Source organism: Protopterus annectens, chromosome 9.part0 (genome assembly GCF_019279795.1).
Source record: "Protopterus annectens isolate FY-2018-M chromosome 9.part0, PAN1.0, whole genome shotgun sequence".
Lineage (NCBI taxonomy): Eukaryota > Metazoa > Chordata > Ceratodontiformes > Protopteridae > Protopterus > Protopterus annectens.
In genome coordinates, this window is record NC_056743.1 from 581,020,830 (window position 1) to 581,040,561 (window position 19,732).

At 44.1% G+C, this 19,732-nt stretch overlaps 1 protein-coding gene across 3 annotated transcripts in view; it reads right to left on the reverse strand.

Moving 5' to 3' along the window:
• Positions 1-19,732, reverse strand: part of SLC25A37 (solute carrier family 25 member 37) — a 311,455-nt gene that overhangs the window by 91,843 nt on the left and 199,880 nt on the right. The gene's annotated exons all lie outside the window — the stretch shown is intronic.

Consider the following 19,732-nt stretch of genomic DNA (forward strand, 5'->3'; position numbering starts at 1 on the left):
CTTGGATTTTAATAGAGAAGGAGAGGCCACTAATAAGTAGTTCTGCTAGGTAGCACAGGATAAGAGGGATGGAAGGTTGTGAGGTATTGCCCCCTCTGGACCAGCTCCAGGAGCAGAATCTTTTCCATTTTCCTATAAGATTTTCTGGTGCTGGGCCTTCAGGCCTCTGATAATGTCTAGGACCTGTTTGATTAACAGGGGCCCCTGGTTTCCTTTTAGAGCATTAGCCATGCTGATAGTTTGAGTCTGCAAGTCTGGGTGCAGCATACCCCCCCCCACCTGAGTTAAGAGGTCTGAGATCAGGGGAAGCTGCTTGGGAGGCTGTAAGGTCAGGCTGCACAGCAATGGGTACCAATGTTGTCTGGGTACATCTGCAGCAATGAGGACGGCCTTTGGTCTCTCCTCCCATACCATGATCAGTACCTTGGGAATAAGAGGCAGAGGAGGGAATGCATACACAATGAGTGTTCCAGGGGAAGGTCAAGGATAATCCCTGGTACAGAATTTTTTCAGCTAATGGTTGAGATGCGAAGCAAAGAGATCCACCTCCGGAGTCCCCCATGCCCAAGTGATTTGTAAAAAGATTTTTCTGTGGAGCTGCATTCGCGGGGGTCCAGTAAGTTTCTGCTCAAGTGGTCTGCCAAGGTGTTGTTGATCCCTGGTAGGTATTGGGCTATCAGGTGTAGTCCCATGGAACAGGCCGTCAGCCAGAGGTTCAGTGCTAGCCTGCACAAAGGATAAGATTGGGTCCCTCCCTGTTTGTTGATGTACCACATTATTGTGGTGTTGTTTGTTTCGATAAGGAGAACCCCTGGCTTGAGATGGGGTTTGAAGGGTGTCAGAGCCTTTTGTACTGCCATCATTTCCTTCTGGTTGATGTGCAAGAGAAGGTGCTGGGCATCCCAAAGAACTTGGGTGCACCTGCCTTCTAGGTGAGCGCCCCAAACTATGTCGGAGGCATCAGTGGTAATGGTCTGCCCAGTTGGGTGAAGGAAAGACCGTTGTTCTGGGCACAGGCCCCTGCCCACCACAGAAACTCGGCCCTTATACAGGGGATCAGAGGGAGAGAGGTCTCTACAGGTTGAGTGCTGACACCAAAGGTTCTTTAGGTACCATTGAAGTTTAGTCATGTGAAGCCTGGCCAGAGAAATAGAAGGATGCAAGGTACCATGTACCCCAAGACTTGCAGGAACGTCCTCATAGTGAGGTGACTTCTGGAAGCCAGCTGGGTAAAATAGAGACACAGGAAACTCTGCTTTTCTGGGGAGAGGAAGGCCATTTGGGATGCTGTGTCCAGCAGTGCTCCCAAGAAAATGATATTCATGGAGGGTGTTTGCTTGGATTTCTCTTCTCATTGTTGGTGTACCCTAAGGAGGTTAGAAGGGTTTTGACAAACAGGAGGTCCTTTAGATTTGCTTTGCAATCTGCCTGAATGAGGCAGTCGTCCAGATAAAGGTAAATCTGTATATTTTTCTGTCTGCAAAAGGCTATGGCCGGGGCTAAGCATTTGGTGAATACCCTGGGAGCAGTAGATAAGCCAAAGGGTAGCACAGAGAACTGAAAGTGTTGTGAGCCTGCTCTGAAGCAAAGGAATTTCCTGCAGGATTCCCTTATGGGGATGTGGAGCGAGGTATCTTTTAGATCTAGGGTAACTAACCAGGCATTTTTTGTCAGCATAGGCAGCAGGTTCTACAAAGTTAGAATTTTGAATTTGGGGACCACCAGGAAGGTGTTTAGAATGGACAGATCCAGGATGGGGCACCAAGTGCCCTCTTTTCTGGGAACAAAGAACAGTCTGGAATAAAAGCCTTTGTCTGTTTGATCTGAGGGGACAGGGGCTACTGCCCCTTGGGATAGGAGAGAGTCTGGACTTGTTTCAATGCCTCTGCCCACTGATTTGGAGGCAAGTCTGGGTACCTTCTTGGAATTGGGAGTTCGTTGAAGGGGAATTTGTATCCCTTAAAAATTATCTTTAAGACCCACTGATCCTTTGTTACAGAAAGCCATTATTCTTTAAAGAGGGAGAGCTTCCCTCTTAGTTTTTGGTGAGTGAAGAGGGCTGAGAGGGAGAGGGAGTCATTGAGAGTTTTTGCCATAGAGGGATGGCTTGGAACTCCCTGCCTTTGGAGGGGAAGTGGTCCACCGTTTGGGTCTCTGCTGTCCCTGGGATAGGAGTCTGGGGGTCTGTCCCTGCGGGGCTTACCTTGCCCCTGTCTGCTAGGTGCAGGAAAGGATCAGTGTTTTGAAGGAAAATTCCTGCTGAACCTAGGAGGTTATACCTGATGGAAATCTTTTACTGTCTGCAAAGATTTTGCTTGGTCTTCCATTTTTTAAGCACCTCCTCTGCTTTTACTACAAACAAGTGGTTCTTATCCAAGGGTGCATCAAGTAAAGTACAGTTTTGTACCTACCATAAATGTAGATGTTCGAGGATCCACATTGCTGCAGTCCTTACTATTGGGTAGTCCGCTGTCCAGTCGGCCCGAATACCAGAGTATATGGCTGATGTCGGTCAGGGCGCATTAGACTGACGTCAGTACGTCAGGGTACTAATGCGCATGACCGACGCCATATCCTCAGTCTTTTCTTGCCCCAGATGTCAGAAGACCCTAAAAAGACAAGGCCCAAAATACCTGCACCAAAAATATGTACAATATATACAAAAATATATATATAAAAATATCAGCATATAACCTCACCTACACAACCACCCCTAAACACAGAGGGGAAGGAGGGAGGGTAAACTGGACTGCAGCAATGTGGATCCTCGAACATCTACATTTATGGTAGGTACAAAACTGTACTATGTTCTTCGTTCCACATTGCTGCAGTCCTTACTATTGGGTAGAATCCCAAAGCAGAGGTAAGGGAGGCTGGCAAATCATACAGAAGCAGGAGCTGACAATATGCCTTGCAAAACAGCTGTGGCAAAAACCAGCCCTAGACTTAGAGTAGATAGGAAGGTGATAATGCTTAGAGAAAGTATGCACTGAACTCCAAGTAGCTGCCTCCAAAATGTCCTTAGTTGCCACCCCCCTTAGAAATGCTGTTGAAGTGGCAGTAGCCCTAGTGGAATGAGGCCTAATCCCAGCTGGAATCTCCTTGCCATGATGGGAATAACAAAAAGCAATGCAAAACCCAATCCACCTAGAAATAGTTTGTTTTGACACAGGCTTGCCCTGCGAACTCAAAGCAAAAGAAACAAACAACTGCTGAGACTGCCTAAAATCCTTAGTCCTGCTTAAATAATAACGCAATTGCCTGTGAACATCTAAAGTGTGCAAAATCTTTTCCCCTTTATTTTGGGGGTCTGCATAAAAAGTAGGCAAATGAATAGTTTGGTTTAAAGCCACACTAGAAACCACCTTAGGCATAAAGGAAGGATTAGTACGTAATGATACCCTATCCTTATGGAAAATCAAAAGGGCTCTACTGCCATAAGGGCCTGCAACTCAGACACCCTTCTTGCAGAAGTAATAGCCAACAGAAAAGCAGTCTTCCATGACAAGTATTTCAATTCAGCAGTAGCCGAGGCTCAAAAGGTTGTAGAGTAAGTTTTTCCAACACAAAATTGAGATCCCAAGCAGGAGTTGGAGCTCGTGGGGTCTTATATTCTTTGCCCCTCTAAGAAACTGCTTGAACAAAGGATGCGAAAACAGTGGTGGGTCACAATCATAGTGAGCTGAAATTGCTGCAGCATGAATCTTAATGGAAGAGAAGGACAAACCTTTGTCCAATAACTCAGTAAGATATTGAAGAGCCACACTCAAATTAGGCTCAGAAATCTCCAAATTCTTTGCTGTACTCCAAAATAAAAATCTTTTCCATTTTTCTGCGTACACTTTCCTTGTACTAGGTCTTCTAGCTTCCATAATCACATTCAAAACTTGTTGAGGAAGTTGAGACCTGCTGTGTTTCAACACAGAATATGCCAGGCTGTTAGATGAAGAGAGTGAAGCTTGACATTGAGCAGATGACCGTCCTTCTGAGATAGATGAGGAATCAAAGGTAAAGGCCATGGAGGCTTCCTTACCAGACTCCTTAGTAGTGGGTACCAGTGTTGCCGAGGCCAATCTGGAGCTATCAAAATCATCCTTGGCTTGTCTTGTCTGACTTTTAATAGCACCTTTGGAAGAAGAGGCAGAGGTGGAAAGGCATACACATGAAGGTTTTTCCAACTGAAAGACAGAGCATCCACTTTCCAAGCTGTGTGATGAAACCCCTTTGTGCAAAACTTTGGCAGCTGGTGGTTTAGTGGAGAAGCGAACAGATCTATGTCTGGAGTTCCCCATGACACTGTCAATTTCTGAAATACATGAAGATCCAGTTTCCACTCGTGGGGATCCATGATTTGTCTGCTTAACACATCTGCCAAGGAGTTCTGTGCTCCGGCAGAAACCTTGCCTGAAGAGTTAGTTGCAAGCTTAGCGCAGTCTCCCATAAAATCATTGCTTGCCTGCATAGAGGATAAGAATGTGTTCCCCTTGCTTGTTGATGTACCACATGACAGTTGTGTTGTCTGTTAGAATCAACACCTGCCCTGGAAGAAGAAACTCCTTGAAAGCCATTAATGCAAACTGGACTGCTAACATCTCCTTCATGTTGATATGTAGATGCTGTAGTCTGGCAGGCCACTTGTCTTGTATCCACTTTCCATTTAGATGAGCTCCCCAAGCAATGTCCGAGGCATCTGTCGTTAAAATCTGACTCGCCTCTGGCCGGGTCACAGAGAGTCCCTTGTTTAGGTGACATTCCTGAGCCCACCACAAAAATTCTTTTGAAGGCAAGGTATTATTTGAATGACAGTGTCCAAATCCTGGCAGTGCTGTGTCCATACATTTTGAGATACCATTGTAGCTTCCTCATATGCAGTTTGGCATTGGGAAGCACCAGAATACAAGATGCCATGAACCCTAATGCTTGAAGGACTGTCCTTGCAGTCAGCACGGACTGATGAGATAGTTGATGGAAGTAAAGTGATAGACTCTTTTGTTTGTCCGGGGTTAAAAAGGCCATCTGGGCTGCTGTATTCAGTCTCACACCCAGAAAGCACATGTCTTGAGAGGGTACTAGACTGGACTTTATTTCGTTCACAGAATACCCTAGGCATCTTAGCACTGCTATAACATATTCCAGATGCTGTAGAAGGTCTTCCTTTTCTTGAGCCAGAATCAGGCAGTCGTCCAAGTAAGGATAGATTTGAATTCCTTTTAGCCTGAAGTAAGCTATCACTGGAGCCAGAACCTTTGTGAATACTCTGGGCGCAGTAGATAAGCCAAAGGGCAATGCAGAGAACTGATAATGAGAATTTCCAGCTCGAAAACGCAGATACTTCCTGCAACTTAGTCTTATAGGCACATGAAGGTAAGCTTCCTTGAGATCTAAAGTTACCATCCAGTGATCTTTGCCCAGCAGAGGTAAAAGCTGTTGTAACGTCAACATCTTGAACTTGGGAATGTCCAGATAAGTGTTGAGGATAGATAAATCCAAAATTGGTCTCCACGTGTTCCCTTCTTTGGTACTAGGAACAGGCGAGAATAAAATCCTAGGCCCCTTTCTGATCCAGGGACTGGCTGAATGGCCCCTATTTGGAGTAACAGAGAAATTTGCTTGTGAGCCTCTTTCCTTTGTGGAGGAGGAACGTCTGGCATGCCTTTGAAAGGGGCAATGTATGGAAATAAAACCTGTAACCGTGGTGAATGATATCCAACACCCATCTGTCTTGAGTAATTAAATCCCAATTTTCTTTGAAAAGAGACAGTCTTCCTCCCAAAGGAGCTGCCAGACGAGAATCTACTGGCAGCCGAAAAGGCAGGTCATTGGGTCTGTTTACGAAAGGACTGACCCCTGCCCTCACCAGAAGTCTGAGCAGGTGAACTCCCTGTTCTAGGCCTAAAAGAACCTTGAGCTCTGCCCCTACCACGTCTAGACCTACCCCTAGACTGGGAATCATAAGCAGGATATGTCCATCCCTTAGTAGGCCAATTTCTACTAAACTTGGTGGCTGCACCTGCAAAAATCTTTAACAGTTTGCATAGACTTAGCTTTGTCCTCCATTTTCTTTAAAACTGCTTCCACAGGCGAACCAAACAACACATCAGACTGTAAAGGAGCATCCAAAATCCTTGTCTTAACATGCTCGGCTAAATTCTGATCCCTCAACCAGGCATGCCTGCGAAGAACAGAACTAGTGGCAGCCACCCTCGAGGAGGCCTGTACAGCATCAAAACCACATTGCAAAGAATGCTTACCCACTTGTTCAGACACATGAACTAAATCCAGCAACTCTTTACACTCAATACCTTCCGCCAAAGCATCCACCTTAGATTTCAGTTGTGAAAGGAGATAATTTTGATATTTAAGCATGTGAAACTGACAATTCAAAGCCCTCATGGCTAAAGTGGAAGAAGTATACACTTTCTTTCCCCATCTATCCAAAGCCCTTGCCTCTTTATCAGTGGGAACAGGGTTTTTAACCACAGAGGCCTTAACACCTTTAGGTCCCTGAGAAACAGTTTCGGGTCTGCCCTAGGACTCTTAAAAAGATACTTATGAGCTTCAGGCACCCTATAGTACCTATCAGGTTTAACAGGAGCAGGAGGCAAAGAATCAGGGTTCAGTGAAGCCTCTGCAAAAACATCTTCCACCACATTTAACACAGGAGGTATAGCTAAGGGCCTATGCTGGGGCAAAAACAAGAATTCCCTAAGCCTTTTCCTGGAATCAGAGTAATCCTGGCCTTCCCATTTAAAGTGCTCCCTCATGGAATGCAGAGTCTCTGAAAATGAGAAATCCTCAGGAGGAGAAGCTGTAGGAGTGGAATCATCCACATCAGAATCAGAATAAGGAGGAAACTCCTGCAAATCTTCTGCAGAAGACTCAGAAGCCTCTGAACACTGTTCAAAACTATCAAACTCCGGTTCCACCCTAGGCCTCTTATCAGGAGGGGGCATAGAACCTCTAATCATAGTAATCAAATCTTCCGCCATTTTAAGCATATGTCTCTTAGGCACAGAACCTGAAATGCTAGGAGAAGCCCCCACTGAAGCTGAACTTGGCCTACCTCTCAAAGAAGTTTTAGCAACAGAAGGAGAGGCTCTAACTACCTTGGGAAGAGAGGGAAGAACAGTTACCTGAGAAGCCCCCTCAGCCTGGCCTACCTCCTGAGAAGACACATCCTGTAACAGTAAAGTCTCTGCCTGAGACTCCAAAGAAACTCCTGGCAAAACCTCTGGCTCCACTGAGCCTTGTAAAGAACCGACGTCCGGGACTGCCGGTTCATCAACCCTAGGCTTCGCTGTTTTGTCCTTGCGCTTCTTGGACGAAGCGGGCGGCGGAGCATCCGACGGCATTTTATAATTGCAACGCTTCCCAAACACTAACCTGGCACAGTCTAACCGTCTCTTAATAGTGCGTTTGTTAAACCTAGCACAAGAGCGGCATCCAACAACGTCGTGCTCAGGCCCTAAACAAGGTATACACAAGGTATGGTAATCCCTATGAGGTATCTGTTTCCCACAAGAAATACAGTTATTCACTTTTTCTGACATCCGGTTAAATACTGAGGCAAGAAAAACCAAAATGTTCCCCAACGGGTACTTAGCCAACTCGATTCGGTCTGAAACTCCGGCTTCGGAAATATTTCAGAACGCCAACCTGCACTCGCAAAACTGCTTCTGCATCGGACCATGCGGCAAAAAAGACTGAGGATATGGCGTCGGTCATGCGCATTAGTACCCTGACGTACTGACGTCAGTCTAATGCGCCCTGACCGACGTCAGCCATATACTCTGGTATTCGGGCCGACTGGACAGCGGACTACCCAATAGTAAGGACTGCAGCAATGTGGAACGAAGAACATTTTAAATTTGACATGATCAGGGAGAGGTTGTCCCTTCAACCATGCATGTCTCCTAATGACCAATCCTGACACTGCTGCCCTGCTTGAGGCTTCTAGGGCATCATATCCACAGTGTAATGAGTGTTTGGCCACTTGACAAGTAGAGTGCAGTAAATCTGCTAACTTTCGAATTGGCACAATCAGGAAAGGTTGAAATCTTTTGCTTTAATAGTTCCAAAGCATGCTGTTGATATTTTAACATATGGAACTGACAGCTGAGTGCTCTGATAGCCAAGATTGCAGAGGTGTATACTTTTTTTTTTTACCCAATCTGTCCAGAGCTCTGGAGTTCTTGTCAGAAGGAATAGGATTCTTTGCAGAACTAGCCTTAGCTCCTTTTGGTCCCTGTGTAATGCCCTCCGGGTCTGCAACAGGATTTTTGTACAGGTATTTATGAGAATCCGATACTCTAATACCGGTCAAGTTTTCTGGGAGCAGGTGGGAGGGCATCAGAAGTTAAGCTGGATTCATGGAAGACATCAACCACCTCTAAGACTGGAGAGATGGCCAAGCGTCTGTGTTGGGGCAGGTCTAGAAACTCAGTCTTTTCCTAGACTGAGGGAAGTCCTGGGATTCCCAGTGGAAATGTTCTCTGAGGGTGTGAAGGGTTTCCCTAAAGGAAAGATCTTCTGGTGGGGTGGCAGAAGGAATGGATTACTCTGAATCCTCATAAGCAGTCAGAGGTTGTTCTTCTTCAAAAAATCTGAATAATCAGACTCCTCGGAATCCTGTTTTGTCAGTAGAAAGGTCTCTTCCTTTTAGAAGGTGTGGCCCGACTACCTCTGATAAGGGTGATAAGATCCTCCTCCATTTTAACCATTTGAACTTGGGGTGGTGGAGCAGGGGTAAAATGGTGGGAAGAGGTAGTTTTCCTAGGAGTGGCCTTGCTTCTAGGCCTAAAGAGTATCCATTGGTCTGAGAGAAACTGTAGTCGGAGAAGACGTCTGTTTTTGTCTAGATTCGGTAGTGTGAAAAACCTCCTCGGAAGCCTGCATCATGGCTCTGGACCCAAACAAGGCAGAGACAACCAAAGGCTAAGAAGATGAAGATTTCTGCAGCATACCGGACTCCGAAAAGGTCTCAGTAGAGACCTGCAAAGGTACTGAATCAGGCTTCAGGGGCTGTGAAGGCACCTCCCTGAATTCCTGAGAATTGACTACCTGCTTGGCTGTAGTCTCGTCAAAAGGCTTAGCCATGTGTGGTCTGTCTCTATCTTTATCCTTATGTTTCTTCAGAATGTCTATGAATTGTTGGCTGACAGACGCCATTTCGGAATGTGAAGACAGAAGACAAAAATACCTGGCTACAATAAGAGCTCTATGACGAATGGTTCTCACGTTAAAGAGGGCACAAAACCGGCAATGGGGGATGTCGTGGTCTGGGCCTAAACAAGTGACGCAGTATGAAATGGAAGTCTTGGTGTGGTATTTGCTTTCTACAGGCAAGACAATTGTTAACTTTTTCGGACATTGGTTAGTGGAAGAAAAAAGGATCCCAAATGGGGTGTTTAGCTTTAGACATTTTCAGCTGCAATTCAAACTCTGGTAGCGACCGACCGACACTTGCAAACTGGTTCTGCTATGGGCTCCATGGCAAGAAAGACTGAAGTAATGGCATTGGGTGCCTTCCTTTATACATCAGGCAGCAAGCGACAGCAGCTGATGCAGAAAAACATTGACTCTGGTATTTGGGCTGGCCGAGGGCTACCAGAGCAGGGATAATCCCACAGGTGATGACTGCAACAGTGAAACATGAACAACATCTGCTCTCATCTCTAGAACGTTTATATGCAACTTGGTCTGTACTGGGGACCATGTACCTTGGACAGTCTTCCCCAGAAAATGCCTCCACCCCACGTACCTTGGACAGTCTTCCCCTGAAAATGCCTCCACTCCACCAGAGAGGCGTTCGTGGTCACAGCAGCCATAGGCAGTGGGAGAGAAATGGTCCTGCCTAGAGAGATCCTGAGACTGAAGCCACCAGTGGAGGTGACGTCTGCACACAGACATCAGTTTTGTGGCATAGACAGGGGATGAAGCAGAGCTGACTATTGGACAGCTAAGGTCCACTGCAACATTCACATGTGGTACCTGGCCAGGAGAATGAGATGAATGGCAGAGGCTATGCATCAGAGAGCCTGAAAAACCAGGTAAACCGAGGGGTGCGACAACTCTAAAATCTGAGTGACCTGGTCCTGTATCAGCTAAATTCTGCACAAGGGTAAGGCTGCAATCTCTAATGGAGAAATGCTGAAAGGGAATTAGGTTGGATTTCGCAAGGTTGACGGTTATCCCCAACTTACAGAAGAGGGAGAGAATGTAATGAACTGCCTGTATCATTAAATGCCTTAAAGGAGCCGTGAGGAGCCAGTCGTCGAGGTACGGAAAGACCTGCAACCCCTGCAGATGCAGGTGAGCCGCTACCACTGCCATGCATTTGGTAAATACCTGGGGGGAGGGCTGTGGCGAGACCAAAGGGTAGAGCTCTGAACTGGTAATGATAAACTCCCAGCCAGAAGCGGAGACATCTCCTAAACACCAGTCTATTTTGATGGAATAGTAAGCATCCTGGAGATCCACACAGCACATCAAATCATACTTACGCAACAGTGGCACAATGGACTGAGTAGTGACCATCCAGAACTTTGATTTCTTCACTGAAAGATTGAGCTCGCTGAGATCCAAAATCGGACATAGGTCCCCCAAGTTTTTTGGCACTACAAAGGAGTAAGTGCTGGATCCTCTTTGTCCTGTTGGGACCTCTTGGATTGCTCTTTTAAGAAGCCATTGAACTTCTTTGAAGGCCAATTCCCTTTGACTGAGTGGAACATCTGCAAAGCAATGTCTTACTGGAGGGGTTTCTGAAAAGGAAATGAAATAGCCCCTGTAAATTATATGCAACACCTACTGACCAGAAGTGATGTTTGTCCAGGCTTGTGGGTGTAGGGAAATTCGACTCCAACTACCTCCAGGGGAGAGCAGTTGGGCAACGCTTTAGGAGTGCTGACAGGGCTGCCCACAGAAGGGTTCCCTGGAGCCCTGATTTTACAGACCCCCCCCCGCCTCGAGGGCAGCGTTGTCCACTGAAACTTCACCCCCTGTATCTGGAAGAGGATTCATCAGCAGCATCCTGAAAGGGAGACTGTGCCTTATGGAACCACATCTTCCTAGTTCCCCTTTGGATCTTACAGATGGACCCCTGGGGAGTAGCAAGCTTGATCCCGACTACAGACAGTCTTCCCTTCCTGCAGGTCAAAGTATCCTTTACAGAAGGTCCAAAACAAGAGCGGAACCATCCAAAGCATCCTTTACCAATGCCCCCCTTCAAGGGTTCCATGAATCCACATAAATGCAACCAGGCATGACACCTCAAAGCAATGCCTGTGCCAGCTGCCCGAGAGACAGCTTCTGCTGCACTGGAAATGAACGTCATCGAGGAACTTGCAAGGGAAGTCAGACTGGATAGCTTGGGAGGCACCTTTTTGAGGCCCTCTGCCAGCAACAACTCTATAAGGGAAGTGGAAAGCTCTCGGACCAAATCCCTTTGGAGGTGGATAAAATTTACCAAATTAGATGCTCTCAGTCCAAAGATAGCTAAGGCACACACCTGCTTCCCAAAATGGTCCATCGCCCAGAACGCCCTGTTTGGGGGATGGACCATGGAGCTCTGGTCTGCTAGCTCCGTTTTTTGTGGTGGCAGCAACCACAATGGCATTGACTGGGACTCCTTTGCTCCAGAAAGAAAGGCCTGCAGAAAGACTCAAACTTGTCATCCCTTTTTGAAACAGGCTCCACCATGTCCAGTTTCTTCCATGCCCTGCTGGCAATCAGATCCACTAACTCATCAGCGGGGGAGGGGGGGGCAGGTCCATCCCTAAGGCCTTCAGAAACACGGACTCCTCCAAAGACGGGTGTTGGGGAGACCATCCACCCTTTTGTTTCAAGAGCTCAAGGATGTCTCCAAAGGAGACATCGGGTGGAGATCCGGAGGACCAGTCTCCTTCCTCGAGGTCTGTATCCTCAGCGAGGGACTCCACAGGGGAAATCCAAGTGCCTCCTCTTGCGCTTTCTCTTATGATGAACCTCCTCCATTGGGGGCTCCTGGGAGGGTCCATATCATAAAATCAAACTTTTAATAGTTCGAATCACTAAACATCAAACACAAGTGATCTAACTATTAAAAGTCCGAATTCCTATTAAAGTATTTTTCAGTATTTTTAAATGAAAAAAACTGAAACTGAAGGGTGTAAGCAGGGTGGCAAGCCCCCCTGCACTCCCCACATCCCCCACTCTTTAAATATACCAACTCTGAGATTGCGCTACAGTGTAGGAAACGGAAATCTTCCGTTTCCGCACTATTTCACTGAAGTGCGATTTCAGAGTTGGTATATTTAAAGAGCGGGGGTGTGTGGGGGGCTTGCCCCCCTCCTTACACCCTTTAGTTTTTGTTTTTATCGTTTAAAAATACTTTTAATAGGAATTCAGACTTTTAATAGTTCGATCACTTGTGTTCGATGTTCAGTGATTCGCACTATTAAAAGTTTGATTATATGACATAGACCCTCTTGGGAGGACTCAGACGAGACTGACTCCCAGAGGGGAGGAAACCCCCTGAAGGCTTGATCAGGAGGGCTGACCTGGGACAGGACGGGAGGACTCACCAGCCAAAGTAGAGAAAGGCAGAAAGGGACCTGGAAATGCAGCAGAGGAAACTCCAGACCTGGAGAAGCTCCTCTTTACTACCCAGAAAGCAGAGGAGCTGGAAGCAAGCCTGTCCCCCACATCTGAGGGAGAGGTCCCCTGGAGAGGAGGAATGCGTTTGGAAACAGCCCCCTGACTCCTTGGATGATACTGGCCCAGAACTATTGAAACACTGAGAGGAAAGGACCACTCCAAAAAAAAAAAAAAAAAGTATCAGATCCCCATCCCCATATTGCCAGCATCGGCCACTCTGGTAAAGGGATCACCCCGCTCAGAGGGTGGGGGAATAGAATAAGCCAGGGATCCCGGTGGGGTCGAGAAAGTGGGGGAATACTCGGCCTCCCTAGAATCCGGCCACCAATATCTTGGCCCCTATAATCTAAAGCCACCAGGGTTGGATGAGTAGGAGAAACTAGAGGGGTGAAGGCTCCCCTGCCTGGATGGGCAGGAGAAGCCAGGAGCCCCAACTCTACTTGGGCCTTGAGGAAGCTCCTCATCATCCTGTCCATGTTTGAGGGCAAGACACTCCAAGAAGACCCAGAGAAAGAAGAGTAATGGGTAGACTTGAGGGGGACCTCCCTGACCTACTGCCATGTTCTGGGGAATGGATCTGATACCTCATAGCAAACTGGGACCTCTGTTGGTAGGTAGAAGGGACAGCAACCTCTAAGATTAATTTGGATCAGACAACCCTGTCAGATCTGAAGGGCTAGCAGACTCAGTAGATGGATCTTACAAACCAGTCCAATCAGAGGATGGCTTAATCTTGGTCGGATCACAGGGCCTCCAATCAGGAGAGGACCTGGATCCAACAGACTGCTCCGTGACTCTTGGCTCAGAAGACCACAGATCCGAGACAGCTCTGGCTGGAATCGAATCCAGAGACTTAGGGATCTGACAACTGTGGTTTCTTGGAGGGTGCTGGCTGAAAAGAAGGGGTTTTCCTCTTTGGGTCAGAAAAGGGACACGAAGGGTCCCCCCTGGGCCAGATCCTTTAGTAAAAGTTTGTTGCGGTGCTCCTCCAAAGCCCTGGGGGTTAAATGCGGCACAAAGGTCGCATTCAACCTCCAGGTGCGGGACACCCAAGCAATACACACACTCCTTGTGCGTGTCTGAATAAGGGATTTTCTGACCGCACGAGGAGCACTTTTTAAAGCCAGCAGGCTTATCAAACATTATTCTAAACTAGTAACAACTACAACAAATTACAACTACAACTATTCCCCTACCAACTCACACTACAGCCCTAACAGCTACAGTAGAAAAGGGCACCAAAAACCCAACACACACAAACTACTGAAACTAAGCTAAAGGAGGGGAGGGAATAAAACTACAGGAACACTAACTCACTCAAACTACACTAGAAAAAGAAAAATTACAATACTTAAGAAAAAGGAAAAAGAGGCACTTATTTAGCTAGAACCAGAGGAACATGAGTCTGCACAGGAAGCATGGCAAACAAGATTGGGGGGGGGGGGTTATAGGGCAGCAGGGCATCATGGGAGAGGGAGGAGCTAGAGCCCTGGATACATCTGTTGAATGTTGCCGGCTCAGATCCTATGTTGGATCCTATACCCTATGGTGATGATGACATGGATAACATCAGATCACATAATTATTAAATTCATTACAAATCTTTTTACTGAGGTTCTTTGTCTTAGGAATGCCTCATAATTGCCTGGTTGTTCACTTGCTGTTGGAAACATGGCTGAGAATTTCAATGTGGGGAGGCTGAAAAACACACAGCAAGAACTGGAGCTAGGTTTAAAACAGATAATCTCACCAGTCTGGCTGCAAAAGAAAACAATGCAAGATATGTCCATAACTAAGACTGAAAAATCATTAGCAGCAAGCATTTGACTCCTCTGCAGCCTGTGGTATATTGAGCATAAAAAAATATAGGTTGACTGTATGAATTTCAAACAGTACGAGAAATACTTGAGGCACACAATATGGGGTCTACTTTATTAACTCAAACGTTCAAAAGTTCGAATGCATAAAGATAGACACGTATGCATCGAACTCTTAAACGTTCGAAAGTTAATAAAGAAAAAAATACACAGAAAAAAAAAAAAGATGTAGGCAGGGGGGCAAGCCCCCCTGCACCCTCCCATTACTTAAAGATACCAACTCCAAGATTGCACTACATTGAAGTAAACGGAAATCTCCACCTATGGAGATTTCCGTTTACAGTTTTCGATGGCTTGCACTTTCGATACATATGGTTCTATCCATATGTATTTGTGGTTTTACGCTTTTGCGCAAATCAAGTAGACCCCACAACATGGACTATGTCACAGAAGCAAGCTACCACTCAATGTTACATCCTACAGGTGTGCCATTGTGGACAGCAAATAAGATTCAAGATGAACAGCATATACGGACTGGCACTTCCCTCAGACAAAAAACTGGGGGGATGGAATCAGATACAACTACTGCTTGCCCATGTCATTTGACTGGCAAACAGCTCAGAAATCCACTGTTTAATTGCAGACTTACCTGAACTTACTTGCAAAATATAGTATTTTTTTATACATAAAAGGTACTCCATAAGCAACTCGTACCCAAGTAAAATTCGTGCTCCGGAATAAAAACTGTTGGATTTTTTTTGCACCCACCCTATCCCTCATACCCCCATCTCATGTCAAATGAACTAAAACCACTGAATTGTTCAGTGTTGCACTAACAGCACTGTTAGAATGAAAATACTTTAGTAACCAATTTCCACATGTGTAAATACTTTATTTTATTTCTATATTTATGCATTTACTTGTTAAAATTTTTGTTTACTCTATGTTTGTTAACCATGTAAGTGGACTGGCCTAAGGACTCTTCAGCCATGAGCCAAGACAAGCAATATCGAATTATATGGGTTCAAACCATAGAATTACAGTAGTACAGAAAGAAAAATCAACTATATACATGAGTAAACTGGCAGAGCAACAGCATCTGGCTTAGAAAGCTATAATGTGTAATACTAAAGTTCATAAAATGTCAAATACAGCAGTAAAGGCATGATGCCTTTGAATTAGCAAAAAAAAAAATATATATATACAAATAAAAATAAAAAAGGAGGGTGCTAAGAAAATATATTACTGGGTCTTATGATGGCAGATGTCATTAACCAGCATTTCTGAAGAAACTAACCACTCATTCATTCTCTGTACTAGGCTAGTAACGTCTTCCCAGTGAAGACCAGAGGTGATATTTATATTACCAGGGGAAGTTTGGCCAGGATACTGGGAACTTCCCTTACTCTTTTCGATAGGTGCCATAGGATCTTTTATACCCACCTGAGCTAAACAGATGAGACCTCAGTTTAGCGTCTCATCCGAAGGACAACACACCGAGGAGTGCAGAACCGTCCTTATACTGCACTGGAGTATCAGCAATCTATCTGATGTGGGAATAGAACCTACACCCTTCCACACCAGAGGTGAGTGTGTTACCGGTTGTCCCACCGACGTAGCAAAACTACATTTTGCTTTCCTCAAGTGAGTACAGACAGATTTCTTGAAAGAAGCAAGATTATTAGAACTTAATAGTTTCTGGTAGATAACTCCGGCAGGCTGGATTTAGTAAAAGCAAACAGAGGCTAAATTAATAACAGTGTTGGAATTGTGAAAGAAATATATGGTGCTTTTAATACAATTTGTTGTGGAAACTAAACTTAAGTTCTCAAGTTTGAAGATGAATGATTTCCCTTTGTTGAGAGGAAGGCAGTGGTGTTCAAATGTGTTGGGAGAGGTGGATGAATCAGAGTACTTGATTTTCCATGTATTAGAAAGTGGAGTTAAGTGAGGAGCCCAGGCTAATAAGCAGACTGTATGTGAGGCTGGAACAAAGACATTAATGTTAAGCAGCCTTAGCCATCGATGTACAGCTTAATGCCAGTATGTACACTTTTGACATTTGTTGCTGAAAATATTCCCTCTGCTACTCTGGTGCTGCTGCTGCTCAACAAGCAATCATTCTGATGTGCAGAAGCAGCAAGTTAAGCAGATGGTACTGCTTTAACCAAGCTCCCTCACTGCTTCTTGTATATAGCAAATGAATATGCTTCCCTAACTCACGACATGACCCCAAGTACTGCAGGAATTCATCGCTCACATGGAAGACAACTCAATACAGTGTTGTCTTTTTTTTTCAACTGCATTTTCAATTAAAGTTAGGGATATTGATTGTGGCTTGAATCTGTGAGGTTCAGTCATTTTGGTTCTAAAGGTGAGGTGAACTACGCCGATGATTTCAGTAGGCCACATGCAGCCCACAGTTTCTGTTTTGAATACTGCAGATATAAGGCATTAACATTCAAAGGTTGGGGTGTCCTCTGTTTTTTTTTTCCAGGTCCTCTGGTTTCCTCACACATTCCAAAGGCATGCAGTATGTGGGATGGGCTTTAAATTGAACAATAAAGGAAAGTCAGTGCCCAAGCAAGAAGAGTCAGAGCTCCAGCCAACTAGAATACGAATATTTAGGCACAGAGACTACAACCAAAAAAGCCAGCAAATGGATTTATTAATGACACGGTATCCAAAACAGAACATGCACCAGACCAAAATTCTAAACCATAAAATGCTTTGTCACCGCGTTTTTCGTTCGTAGTTGAACTTCATAAGACTCATCCTGCCTTATATATCCTGTCCACATTTAATTATTCAATAAACACATACTAACAATTAAGTAATTAAAAACTATACTTTCTAGATAAAATGTAAAACCTTATATAAAAAAAAATTCTACAAATCCTTAAATATATGTAATAAGTATTTGTAAAAACATACTTATAAAATATCATATTTTACATTAAAAAAACATACTGTGGCTTTCTGTTAGGATGGAAAGAGCAGCGTACTTTTGCTGCCCTCTAGTGACTGTAGTAGCATAATACATAAACAACTAACGAGACAAAGAATAGACAGTAAAAACATGAAAAAGACGACCAAAATGCACATTTAGGTGAAAAATGTTAAATCTCCACAGCTAAAATCATACTAAATGATTATACACTAAATAAATACAACTCATAATAAAGCCTGGTCTTAGAGTCATAACCTAGCTGTCCTTAATTTTAACACTGAGGCTAGGGAAATATGCTCATTAAGACCAGGTGGCCTACTAGCATCTAGTTATTGTTGTTTGTCTTTCGGCTTTTCCCGGTTAGGGGTCACCACAGCGGAACTCCGGTCTGCTAATGATTGGCAATAGATTTTCATGAATGCCGAGGTGCCAGCTTGACGTCCAACCTTCAACGAAGGCATGCCCATTTACGCATGTCTTTCGAACGCCCACCCAATCGCGGAGAGGACATGCAGACTCCACACAGAAGACACTCCCCGCACTCCAGCCGAGAATCGAACGGGAGAACCTCTTGCTGTGAGGCAACAATGCTATCGCTGCACCACTGCGGATACTTACTAGCATCTAGTACTAACTGCCAAAAGACTTCTCTAAATTTAATTCTGGTATTCCATCCCACCCCCCAACATCTTGTGGCATTTCTTCCAATACAAAGAATACAAATTTGGCCTCCTTACAATTTTTAGTGTGCTTCAATAGTGTTCTATTAATATCTTCTTTCTGGATATCATACTGGTGTTCGTAAATTCTCTTTTTAGGGCTCTCTCGGTTTTCCCCACATAGAATGCCAAACAATTCTTACATTCTGCTAAATACATAATTCCTTTACTATCACAGCTGGAAAATTACTTACTATAGATCAATTTATCTCTATTAGCTAAATATACTTTATCTGCATTCTTAATGTGGGGACATTGTGCACATCTACCACATTTGCAAGTTCCTTTTCTTTTATTAGTATCTTTATATGTGGGGGGGGGTTCTAAAATGTTTTTTATATTCCTATTTCTTTTAGAAGTAAAAGTTAATAGCTTATTGAAAATATCCATATCCGAAAAGCTTGCAAACATTTTCCAAATCCTTGTTATATAATGTTTTTAATCAATGCAGCCTCCCTGTTAAAATTTAAAATAAAACCTCCTGTAAAATCTCTTCCACTACATTCTTTGTTTTTTTCTTTAATGTCAGTTTTCTTACTTAACCCTTTAACTAAAATAGGGGCAAATGTAGGTTTTCTACCTTCTTTCACTTCATTAAATATTTCTTCTGTCATTTTACTTGGATATTTTCTTTCCTGAAAGTATAGTCTGCAACTTGTTACATTCCTTGTAAAACTGTTCATCTGACATCATTCTTGAAATCCTAGCATTGTCCTTTTATAAGGCTTCTCTTTTGCTTGTAGGGATGAACACTTGTAAAATAAAGAATTAGAAAACGTGCTCTTTCTAAACACTCTAGATTTAAATTATTTTTGTTATTGTGTTTATAAACAGTGCTGTCTAGGTAATCCACTGAATCATATATTATATGTAAACTTGAAAAATGTTGTGGTATTACTTACATTGTATAAATTTCTCTAGTCTATCTTTCGTACCCATCGAAAAGAGACATAAATCATCTAGATATCTCTTATAAAAGACACCAGCATTTTTTATAAGGAGAATTAAAAATATATTTTTTCTCCCAGGTATTTAAAACTAAATTAGCATACCTGGGTGCACAACATGCCCCCATTGCTACCCCTTTAGTTTGTTTAACTCTCCTTCAAAGATTACAAAATTATTGTTAAGCACCATTTCTAACAGTTCCATTACAACTCCAAGCTCCTTGTGGGTAAATTTTCTGGCTTCTTTGAACCATTCCATTCCTATGGAGTGTGGGATAACTGAAAATAAATCAATATCAATAGCTACAAAAATAATAACGTTATGTAAAGTTCTTTGATGTATAGTTTTCAGAAAATTCCAAGAATCCTTTAATAAGCCATCTTGATCCATCCATAATGTCTTCACCTTAGACTCTATACATTTGGCTAAAGCATAGGTTTTTGAGCCATTAGCGGCTACTATCGGTCTTAATGGGGGGTTACTGACATCCTTGTGGACCTTAACAATACCAAAAATGAAAGGTATAAAAACACTGACAAAGTGAAGTGTTTTATGGTTTGGAATTTTGGTCTGGTGCATATTCTGTTTTGGATACCGTGTCATTACCAAATCCCTGTGTTGGCTTTTTTTTGTTGTGGTCTCTGTGCTTAAATATTCGTATTATA